At 41.5% G+C, this 12474-nt stretch overlaps 1 long non-coding RNA gene across 3 annotated transcripts in view; it reads right to left on the bottom strand.

Annotated features, from left to right (window-relative positions):
• Positions 1-12017, bottom strand: part of LOC128627239 (uncharacterized) — a 67781-nt gene extending 55764 nt beyond the window's left edge. The window contains exons 1-4 of one of the 3 annotated variants that reach the window (XR_008391394.1): positions 11941-12017; positions 9590-9838; positions 4240-4342; positions 4016-4084 (exon numbers count right to left, since the gene is read on the bottom strand). This is a non-coding gene — a long non-coding RNA (uncharacterized LOC128627239). Of the gene's footprint in view, positions 1-4015; positions 4085-4239; positions 4417-9589; positions 9950-11940 lie in introns of those variants that run through there. The other 2 variants (XR_008391395.1, XR_008391396.1) reach the window with 2 other exon arrangements.
• Positions 12018-12474: the final 457 nt, after the last annotated feature.

Here is a 12474-nt window from a genome sequence, read left to right as displayed (position 1 = left end):
TTCAATTAAAGAGTTGTTTTTTACTAAAAACAACTTCACTTTAGTTCTTTTTAAATAACTAAACTTCATATAAGATATCTAAGGATACTTCTGTATAAAAAATATTTTTAAAAATTTTTAAAGATTTTATTTACTTTTAGAGGGGAAGGGAGGGAGGAACAGAGGGAAAGAAACATCAATGTGTGGTTAGCTCTTGCATGCCCCCTGACTGGGGACCTGGCCTGCAATCCAGGCATGTGCCTGATTGGGAATCGAACTGGCAACCCATTGGTTCATGGGCAGGTTCTCAGTCCATTGAGCCACACCAGCCAGGGCCAAAAAAAAGTTTGTTTTAATATTAAACTAATTCAAGAAAAGGAGCCTGTTTTCCCCATTTGGCTGGAAGAATACGATGAACCTTCATCTTAAAAGTTTAATTCTGGAACATAAGATTACATCATAAGCTGCTCAGAATAAAACCAGTAGCACCTACCTATGTATCAACCTGCTGTAATGCAAGAATTTTGATCTGAAGGCCCTTTTTCAAAAGCTCTAATGAGTGAAAGAAAGGTTGCTTAGAGTCGTGCCTGTCAAAGCTCTCAGGCTTCTGATTGGAAATGAGTCCTTCCCTCTGAAGCCTTCTCCAGTCATCGTGAGCAGCTCAGGGGGTAGAGTGATAGTCACCTCACTATATAAAGACCCTGCGGCTAAGGGTGTCTCAAGCTTCAAATGGACCCCACCTTCCACCACAGTGAGATGTAGCCCCCATTCGTGTCCCAACACACAGACATCCACGGAGCCGCTGGTCGTCATTAGCTGCTCTGAGAAGGGATGTGGGGTTCCAATGGCGATAGGTCTTAGTTGCAAAATATGGGTTTGGCTTTCTAGTTATAAGAGAAATAAGCCCTAGGGATATAGCATGTGGCACAGATGCTATAGTTAACACTACTGTATTGTATATTTGAAGGTTGCTAAGAGCAGAGATCTTTAAAGTTCTCATCACAAGGGGAAAAAATGGAAACTATGGTGGTGATGGATGTTAACTAAACTTATTGTGATAGTTATTCTGCAATGAATACATATATAAAATCATTATGTGGTACACCCAAGGCAAATACAATGTTACATGTCAATTATGTCTTGATTAAAAATATATGTACGTATATGGGCTTGGAGCTTCACTTCACTTCATAAGAATCATGTTGCCCATCGAGCCTTTCCCTGCCAGCAAACCAAGGTTGGAGAAGAGCGTGGGAGTGCGGGGATGTGTTAATATCCCCCCTCAACCTGACCCCACTGAGAAGAGTGTTCATATCCATCCCAGACATAGCTTCAAGATGAAGAAGAAAAGGGAGGGTTGGTGCCCTGGTTCTAAGTTTTGAGTAAACCAACCTGATTTTCTTCTCTAATACTTTTTACATTTAATGTCTTACAACTGGTTCTGTTCGGTCCTTCCTGTCCGTAGACCATGAATGAACCTATCAGTAAACTTCTGCTCTGCCCAGAGGGTCAGGCAATGACCCTTCTGACTAAGGGGTTGGGCTTTTCTCTGGCAGCAGGCCTGCTACGTGAGAAGAAAAAGAGAGGACAGAAGGGCAGAAGTGACAGGTTTATCTTCCAAACCATGAGACAGAGTTTATAGGTCTTTCTGTATTTCAATGCATTATTGAAATTCCATTTCATAACCCTGCTCATAAAGAAGATGCTAAATATTAAAAAAAAAAAAACAAAACCACACATACAGCTTTTGGATCTGAGAGCAGAATCCTATTGTAGAACAGAAACTGTAACATTACCTGAAAATAAAACAGCAAACAATGATGAATTTCCCATGGCCACATAACTGCTGGTTCCCACTTGGTACCATGCTGTCCCCTCCCAGAATGGCCTAGAACAGTCTGCTACTGCTGCTGAGCAAAGGGACAACTCACCACTTCCAGGCAACTGGTTATCTGTTATCTCCCAGACATGGGGATGCCCTTGATTATTTTCCAAAGTTCTGGCTCATTCGGATATATGTATTTTTATATTGCCACTTGCTTTTCTATCCCCCAAAACATGTTTCATATATATAAAGTAGTATTACCTACAAATTTCATTTTTAAAACAAGATTTTAAACAGCAGATTTTTGTTTTCTTTTCCTGTGACCCAGGACACTTTTCCACAATGAGGGCTGTACTCTGCTTTTACTTTTTTTACAAGCTGTGGCCTTTTTGCTGCCCTCCGTGCCATAGTCACAACTCGGTTCTCCTTTGGCTTTTTCTTATACCAAAAGTGGATTAGTTCCCCTTCTATAAACATCAAGACCACTGACCTCTTTTGTCATGCTGTTAATGCTCTTATTTCCTCAAACTACCTTTTAGGTTTTTGTTGCTTTTCAAATACCTCTTCAATCACAGAAAATTGACTCACTAATTCTAGACACACTGTTCCTGGTATTTATGTGTTGTTTACCAAAAAAAAAAAAAATGGAACTGGGAGCGGGTTGTGAGAGAAGTTTTAATACCTGAGCATAGATGAGGGTTGGGAGTTTTAGTGTCTTGTTACCAAAAATGTGTTCTCAAGAGAGTTAACAATAAATCGTCAAACACTTTTGATGTTACTCTCAGTTAACAAGTTCCATAATTAACTATTTGTATCAGGAGACTTCATACCCAACCTTTGTTACTTTAACTGCAGTTTGGTTATTTAGATGTGCAATGGATCTGGCCTATAGGCCAGAGCAGCGATTTTCAACCAGTGAGCCACAAGAACTTTTAAAACACGCAGTACCTTCCTTTTAAGTCAGGGGCACTGACCCCTTTCCCCTTAGAATAAATTTTAAAAAAATGACAACAGCCAACACAATAATAGCAATCTGGCATGAGTGAATGAAAATTATACATTTTGTTTGTCAGATTGGCAAAAAATAGAATACATTTTTGGTATGCTGCAGAATTTTAGTAATTAGTTTAGGTGTGCCATGAGATGAAAAAGGCTGAAAATCATTGAGCGGAGTCGACTACCCTCCCCCCACCTCAATTTGCTGTGTCACTGTGGGTAACTCATTTAGCTTCCTGAGTCTCGATCTCTTTATGCAAAGTGAACTCTTTCTGACTACCCATAACTCAGGACCATTGCAAAAGCAATAAAAGAGTGCTTGCAAAGCTGCTTAGAAGAAAGCAATGGGAACCGTTAACTTACTCATTCAATCAGTGTTTCCTGTGGACTGAAGATACTCCTCAGACACCTAACCTGGCACAGGGATGAGGAGATGGGGGTGGAGAGGGGTGGAGCCTTAGACTGACTTGCTGTCATCAAATGGGCCTCCATCAGGTTTGAGAAATGCATGGGGACAGTTACAGGAGAGGAGACAGGTGACCATCTCAAGTGGCCCCAGCTATGAAGTAGGAGTTCTGTGTGTGAGCAATCATTTTGCTTTTAAACCTTCTGAAATGTCCCTATAAATGTACTTCTCATTGTCAAATGATCATCAAATAAAAAATCATCATGATCCATTTTAGATGGGGGGAGTTTGGGCACCGTGGCCTGAAAGATGATCATTGTGATCTGTTGTGGGTCCAGCCACCTTTGTAAGTCAATTGAATATATAACAATGCGTGTGGAATCACCCATCAGTTCTTTTTACAGGTATCATATGATATGAAATGTCAAAATACTTGCTTCAGAGAAGCGTTTCACTGTGAGAAAACACTATTGTGATAGAAACTCAGGGAAAAACTATTTCATACCATGCGATGCTTCACTTTGCTGTAATAAATGATGGAAAATATTGTTTTAATTATTTTTTAAAAATTAAAAAACAATAAACTCTTTAATCAGATCAACTAGTAAATTCAAAAGTAAATTTAACCCATTAAGAAGTCTTCCATGTGTTAGGTTATTAGTTATATGCATACATAGAGCCTTTAAGATATAGCTACACAGAACTTAAGTGAAACATGGACACTAGAGTTTTTCACCGGGAAACACAGCTCTCTGCCCCCACGACAGGTTTCTCCTGGCTGATGCAAAAGGATATGCAACACCTCTTACCTGCCACATTCGGCATTGAATGTAGCTAGGGGTCACTTCAGTTAGGTCAGGTCAGGAGGCCCCTGGTCCCTAAGACCAAGACAAGATAAGAAGGGCTTTAAAAACATCTTAACACGTATTCTGATTTTGTGTATCTATATGTCTTCATCCCCCAATAGACTATCTCCTTAAAGGTAGATACTTCATTCATTCATTCATTCATTCATTCATTCATTTATATTTACCTTTAGTTTCAAGCTCTGCCCCAGGCATTTGGTAGAAACTGTTGAACTGAACTGAGGTCCAAGTTCTGGGAAGTACAGGGTCTGCGCAGGTCTCCACATGTCCCTGGAGGAGCAGGAGGAAGCCTTGGTGTTCTCTACCTTGGAGGTGAGATTCGTCTTCCCATCTCCATTCCGTAACTGATGTTGTAAGGGAGGTGCTTTCAGTCACCTACAGAAACTTAACTCCAGGTGATTGTACATCCCTTCCTTCAACACCCCAGATTTTCTAATCACAAGCATTAGGATGAGCTACGGGGAAAAGTCTCCTGGTTCTGTGTGGCCCGTCTCCCTCACTCTCCATGATAGATGGTGGGACCTAAAGTTCTTCCTCCTCTTTTGCTCTGGAGTAAGGCCCAAGGGGACAGCAAGAAGCCCCGTAACCTAAAGTCCCATTGCTTAGAAGGATCCCATACTTCGCTCAACTTTCTGCTGTCACTGTCTTGAAATTCTTTTTTAAAAAATATGTTTTTAATTTATTTTTAGAGAGAGGGTAAAGGAGAGAGAAAGAGAGAGAGAAATATCAATATGCCAGAGAAACATCATTCAGTTGCCTCTTGCATGCCCCCAACTGGGGACCTAGCCCAAAACCTAGACATGTGCCCTGACTGGGAATTGAACCAGCAACCTTTCAGTTCACGGGCCAGAGATCAATCTACTGAACCATGCCAGCCAGGGCTGTGTTGAAATTCTTAATTTTTGAATAAGAAACCCTGCATTTTCATTTTGGACTGAGTACTGTGAATTATGTAGCCAGCCCTGTTTCCTGGGCACAGATATTAAAATGAGAAAATGGAAGGACAAAATTAAAGTGTGCTTATCAAACAATATCTTCAAAAAGAAAAGAGGCCCAGGTTAACTTTCACCATTGGCCAGCTTGTAAACAGTAAATACTTGTCAACGCATATCGTCTTTCCTTCTTGGAGGACCATGGTGAGCACAGAGAACACAGTCTTTGCAGCTAATAACACTTTGTGAATTTGACTCAAGTTTTTTGGCAGTACACATAAAGAAATTAAAAATTTTTAAGTGGTGGTAGGGTAGTAGGATTAAGGGAAAAAGTATTTTACCTTAAATTTTAAAAATGTAGCCTTAATTTCAGAAGAAACAGACATTGCAGTGGAAAAATCATAGGCTTCAAGGAGAACATGAATGGGAGGTAACAGAAAGTGTACTGTGGAGTTAACCTGAGCTGATGGACACTTCCTGTCATATTATATCCTCACAACTCCAAAAGGAAAAGATGGTTATAGAGATGAAGATCCAGGAAAACCCGGCTAGTTATATCTTTGATGATTATCAAAGGAGTCTTGAAGTGTAACAAGGAAAAGTTATTTGAAACTTCTGAAGGGACCTTGTAAGACATGTGTCTGTGCATATTTTTCCAGGTTAAATTTCTAAGCTACAGAAAAGAAAACACCACAGCCTTCAATATGAAGTAAAGGGAGATGGGAATTGTTGGGGGTCTCAATGTAGAAATTCTTTTTAGTCAGCCCATCCTTTACACCTGTCCCCACGGAGCACCTATCATCAAAATGATCATAGGATCTTTCATCACCTTCTACAATGACTTTTGCAGTATTCACTCATCTTTTTTTAAAAGTTTTTTTTCATTATTTTAATTAATTCGACTCTACAAAATGAGGAAAATAGTACATGCTCATTTGAGACAATTTTAACAAGAGAGGAAATGTTGACAAAGTAAGCCAACTTGACCCCTTCATTTCTGCCTGTGGCAGATGGTGTTGGCTCTTTGCCCAATGTCCAGTCCCTTTTAAGGTTTTCTGATTACCCACTGATTTTATTTAGTTATGTATTGCTCCTTTTTTAAGAGAAATTATTTTTATTGTTACTTTACTTCAGTTGCCTCAATTTCTTTTTTTAAAGTTTTTAAAATTTTTTTACTTTAAAATACAGTTTTAGACTTATAAAAACATTGCAAAAGTCATACAGCGAGTTCCCATATACTTTTCATCCAGGTCCCTTAGTGTTAACATTTTTGGTCACAGGGGTTCACTGAGGGAAGGGGGGCCAGGAGCAGAGTTTAGCCTCAGCTCTTGGCAGGAGAAATATTTATGCAAATTATTTAGAATTCCTCTACAGGAAAGCTTTGCCTCTTCTCCCCTCATTTATTTATATCAATATGGACTCATAGATATTTACATTATGCTTTGGGTTATCACACTGTACTACATTATTTTGTTGCTCAAATTTTTCCAGCATTGGCCATTGGGAGCTCTTTCAGATTTCTCTTGTGTCCCTTTGACATGCCCCAACCTTTTGTTTTGTTTTCTTTTGTTTTAGTACTTTCTTACTTTCCAGCACTACAAGATGCTTCAGGCTTACCCTGTATTTCCCTGCCCAGACTTAGCATCAGCCTTTTCTCCAAGGAGCTCTTGCTCCTTTTTCTGGAGAACAGTATTAGAAACCAAGCTCTGCATGCTGGGTTCACCTGTCATTTTGTTCCTGTTCTGAACAACCTACTGTCAATAACTTCTCTGCTTAAAAAATCTCTGTAGTTCTGATCATCTGCAGAACAAAGCCCAGACTCCATGGCTCTATATCAAGTCTCTCTCTCAATTAGCTCCCAATCCAGCCCCCCCCCCCCCGGACTTACCTCAGCCAGATAGCTTATATTCACAGGGACTTAAACTCCCCTTACCCTCTCCCACCTCCCCAAGTTGGCTTTTTCAATTCCTGCCACTTGGTCCCTCCTTTTTCTACAATCTCGTAATGCCAAAATCTTCCCTCCCTGCCCCATACACACACACACACACACACACACACACACACACACACACACACACATGCTTACTATTGTTTCTCTTTCTCCCTGGCCTTCGGAGTCTCCCTTACCAGAAATGAGTTCTTCCTTTAAAATCAGAGATACCAGCTTTACATGTGAAAAGCATGAGCAATCTACAAAATATTTTAATATCTCTGGTTTCATTTAATTCTCTGACAACCTATTTTGCAAGTGAAAAATTAAAGCCCAAGATGATAAAGTAACTTTTCCAAAGTGACAGCTAATAAGAGGCCAAGCAAGATTAGAACTCAAATCTTCTGATTCGATATCTGATGCACTTATTGTCAGTTCATTACACATTGCATTATCTTTATTTTGGACATCTTTGATCTCTCTTAATCGCAAGCTTCATAAGGATTGGGCCTATATGCCACATTATTTTTTATGACTCCCAGCACTTAGAATCATGTTTGTATATAGTAGCAACTTGATCATTACTGACTAATTAAGGAATAAATGAAATCTCTCTAAAAATTTAAAGGGCATATCGATTTACTTTTCCACAGGAATGTTATGAACCTGATTTCTTTGTCACCTGCATAATTACTATCACCAACATTGCATTATCTGGTTTTTACTTTGCTTTTTCTTTGCCAATTTTACAGGCAAAAACAAAGTTGTGTTATTGTCTTAATTTGTGTGTCTTGATTACAGATGACTTTGAACACCTTTTGTATATTTACTGGTAGTAGAAAATCCTACTTCATGTCCCTTTCCATTTTTCCATTAAGGCAATAGTGATTTTCATAATGATATATGAGAGTTCTTGTGCTTCTTACATTATGAACATTTGTTATTTTGGGGGGGGGGGAACTTTGTCTTCTTTATAAAAGGTTGACACCTCTTAATTATATTTATATATTTAGATGTACTAAGTTCTAAATTTATGGGAAGAATGTTGGTCACAGTATAATTATAAGAGAAAAACTGAAAACAGTATAAATATCTAATAATAAGGTGTAACCAAACAAAATGCAATGCATCCATTTGACCAGAATGTTATTCACTGATTTCTTTAATGTTTTTTTAAGTTTCAAAAAGAAAGTTTTTTAATAAAAGTAAAATACTCATGTACTTTTTTTACCAAGAATTAGATGGAAAATTATATAACTATACAAATACACACACACACACAGAGTATGGCCCCAATTTAAAATATATATTCAATTTAATAAAAAGTATTAGCAATGGTTATTTGGGGGTTATGTAATCATAGGCAGTTTGTATTTGTATTTAAGTATTTCTCTTTCCAAACTTTCTACAATAAAAATATATTTACAAATAAGGAGAAAATGTGTTGCTGTTAAACGCCATCAGAAAGTGTGTGTTTGAGGGAAGGGTAGGGTTATTAGGAAATGTCTGTAACTCCCATTTTCCAAAGAGAGAACTGAGGCCCAGGGCAGCAAAACATCTTTCCCTAGGTGAACACAAGTGTGAACTTTGTAATCCTATATTTTCAGAGCGTTGCTTGGCAACCCATGCCTTCCTCCCAACCTCTCAATAAATATATTCTCACACATCATACACAGGACACATCTAGATAAGAAAGCAACCAGTGTCTGTAGAACTGAATAAAAAAAAAATGCAATCAAATAAGAGATGTAGAATACACTGCAGATTCCTAGAATCTACAGTGTCCTCATACCCAAAATGTCACCACAACCCAGTATTTACCATAAGAAGCCAAATAATTGTACCTCTTAATTATCAAGGCATGCAAAAGTCACATTTCTCAGTGACCCTCTAGGGGAATTCATAACCTGCTAATCCCAGCCGGAGCATTCTTGGAAATGCCACCTGCCTAAGCCAGCCATTCTGAGAACAGAGGCACAGATCCCAGCCGTTGGTGACGGAGCTCCAGAAGTTATTTAGGGATGAGTGTTTCTGTGAGAATATCAGTGCCTGGTGAGCAGTCCCCATGGGCATGTGGCTCTGTCTGCACTCAGCACAAGCTTGGCAGAATCTCATACCACTCTCTGTCCAGGACTCAGGCTTTCTCCCCTCCTCCTACAGCTTTCTGGTTTTCAGAGAAGGAGGAAGTGCCAAAGCAGGCGTCTGGAAACTGGGAGCCAGAGAACCTTCTCATTCCCCCCTGCTCTAAATCCTAAGACTGCCGAGAGAGTAGCTGACCCCTGCGCGCTGTGTGCTCCCAGGATCTGAGTCCACTGGCTTCTGTCTAATCAGCGATGGCCAATGGGAGATTCTGGTGAGAGATGGGGAGCAAGAAGAGCATTTCTCTCCCCACTTCTCTGCCAGTAGAGAATGCATCTCCTTCAGCTCTAGCTCCTGCCAGCTGATCCCAGCCCCCACACTCAAGTAATGCCAACTCCTTTTATCTCTCCAGCCTGAGGTGGTCGTGGCTTCCTGCTGTAGCTAACCACTTAGCTGCCTCACTGTCCCCTGTTTGGCTCCTCAGCCATTCCTTCACCTAAATAAACAATTTCTGCCATTGAAGTCCCTCTGTGGAAATACGCTATTGGGTCCCATCTTGGTTTACTGGATACTTACCTTGGCAGGAATAGGAGATACCTTCTCAGTGGCCTTCTGTCTTTTTTCAGTTCAAACACCCAAAGTGGGAAGACGTTGGTCTGGACTGAAAGAAACCACTTTGTGGACGAGGAGGCCTTCCAGTGAAAACCAGCTGCTCAGCTGGTCACAGCTTTCTCATGATTGGAGCATTGAAAACCAGCATAAGGTGGCCAGCACTGCTGTCATGCAGAAATCACCTCACACACACGGAGACCTTTTATAACCTACCTGCAAGAAACGGGTCAGAGGGGTGGCTGAAAATGTTTTCTAAATTCTGTCAAGATTTTCCTTCCAAGAAGTCTAGGAAACCCTGGAAAAATCAGTTCTGTGGCTGACAGTTTGGAGACGTTCACCTGAAACCAGCACCCCACACTGCCACCCTGAAGAATTTCCCCTTGGGGAATCACCTTTGGCACCTTCCCAAGGAGTGGGTCAGGGGGTGTTCGGCAGAGGTTCAGCGTGACCTCATGGAGGAGGGAGGAAGGCAGAGGAGTCAGGAAAGCATTCATAACGGCCAAGTGCACTCGAGAGCCTCTGAAGAGGAGAGCCAGGGACGGCTTCCTCTGCCTCTGGCATCTGTAGCCCTAAGAACTGGACTCGAGGGAGGCGGTGGCCCCTCGATGTCAGCCATGCTGGCTCTGGGCGGTGCGCCGGGGAGACAAGAGGAGGCCTATGCTGTGCCGGCGGATCCCGGACCAGGAGGAACAGCAAGTGCAGGATCAAATGAGTTTCACCTCCTCTAAAGTGCTCTGCCGACTGAAGATGTTTGAAGCCAAGGCCCAGAGAGCACATTTGTCAAGCTCTCAAAAAATAGAAACCAAGATCAAAGCAGAAGCACTTTCCAAATATAAACATTTGTCACCTACATTCACTTTTGATGTGCCCCATTTTGAATACATTTCTCCTTTATAAGAAGGACAGCTTAATCTTTCCGTACACACACTTGGGTCCTTCAAACGGAGCCCAGGGACAATTTGGGGTGGGTGGCGGGAGGTGAGAAAGGAAGTCCCAGCCAGGCAAAATAAAAAAGAGGAGAAAAATCCCTCCAGAAAAGCAAAACAAGATGGAAAAAAGGAAACCAATATTTATGAAGCCTCTGGCATTTTATATATCACCTCTTATCTTCTGCAGGCTAACTCTGGAAATAGGGAATTGTTACTCCCATTTTGGAAAGAGTTTAATTCACAGATCCAAATTAGCTCAAGCTTGTAAGAGTAGAGTCACAGTGTCTTCCTAGCTGACCCCGAAGTCCTTGTTGTCACCTGTAACAGGTGGTCAGCTAAAGGAAGGCAAGTGACCTCAGGTGGGCAGAATGTCTGCTGGACACCCAGTGCCCACTGTTATCTAGGTATCTGGATGCCTAGATACCTGTGTTTTAGACCCAGAAAGCTCCTCGATGATCCTCGAATCCAGCTCTTACCCAAGACCTGCAGCCAGTCCCGGAAGGACAACACTTTAGTTCTACTTTTAAAACCTCCCAGCTCTGCCACATGTTTCTATCAACTGGAGCGAAGGATCTACATCTACAGAATAAGCACACCCCTGCCATACCGGTGACATGATATTTCCCCATTGGGAACACACCCTCCTCCCTGCCCATCTGAACCTGATTTACTCTTGAAGGCCCAGCTCAAGTACCAGTCTTCTCCACAAAGCCTTTCAGACCATTTAGCACCCACAGACCACCCACGCTCACTTTGAAATCTGCTCTATTATATTTGTTCCCTAACGATTTTCATAGATTAGGCCTTAGGATAGGTAAACACCTTCAGGCAAGTGGCACAAAGAGAACAAAATTCAGCAGGAGAGGCAGGCTCTTCTCTGCTCAGAACCGGGCTATGCGGTTGGAAGCCACTGGGAGCTGGTGTTAAACAAAATGAGCAAATGAGAGTAGAGCATGGGTGGTGAGGGGTCTGGCTTTCCTCAGGGTTCAGCGGAGTCACTGCCAGTGATAGGCAAAGGAAAAGGAGAAACTAACTTTATCATAAACCAAGAACCCTGAGAGCCTCATTTTGCTAAAAGAATTCGGCTCTAGAAGAAGGAATTCTGGGCAGAGGTTGGGAGGAAGTTTCTTCCAATCTAGCTATCTGGCCAGGCACTGGTTCTGGTTGCAGCCTTTTGCAAATGAGAAACAGTTTGCTTTCCTTGAATAGGGAATCAGCTTGCAGATTCACTTAAAGACCAATCCAGAAAGATTTACACTCTCCTCGTTGATATGTCCCTCTGGATGAAATTGTGAGATTCATAATTATAATAAGAGATCGGGTTTAATTTAGGAAATCTGGTAATCATTGAGCGTGGTTAATCATCTTTAAAGCAAACACACTTACAGTCTCTGAGATAAAGTCCATTCCCCTGTGATGAGGTCGTTTCATGGAATGCTACTAGTCCCGGGCAGGGTTTCAAAGCCGTTAAGTTTCCCTAGGTGAGATAGAGCTGCTGGGGTTTATGGGAATGTTGGCACCCAGGTGACACGTTGGATAATCTTTAACAGAGGAAGTCTGTCTGGTGCCTGCTCTTTGTTCCAACTCCACTTTCCTATTTGAGAACCCTTGTGATACTCTTGCTATTCACAGCAGCATTTTGGACAGTCACGAGCATGATCTGGCTTTGGATGCTGAGCAAATAAAGCACCCCCCACCTATGTCTCCCTCCCCGAGAGACAGCAAGGCAAGGGCAGAGTTTGCTCTCCACCCAGTAATATTTGGCAGATGCAGTGGGGTACATTTCCTAAAACATACTCCGTACCATTTCCTTATTTGTTTAGGTAAAACAGAATATATCTGGGGCTCAGAACACAATTTGTAAGTCTGCCTGCTTGTGTCACACTTCTCTGGAAAGGGGCGGTTTCTCCAGGACATAAA

This window comes from Artibeus jamaicensis, unplaced genomic scaffold (genome assembly GCF_021234435.1).
Source record: "Artibeus jamaicensis isolate MK-2021 breed Jamaican fruit bat unplaced genomic scaffold, CSHL_Jam_final contig_354, whole genome shotgun sequence".
Lineage (NCBI taxonomy): Eukaryota > Metazoa > Chordata > Mammalia > Chiroptera > Phyllostomidae > Artibeus > Artibeus jamaicensis.
Note: the sequence above shows the minus strand (reverse complement) of the source record. Positions and strands in the feature narration are given on the sequence as shown.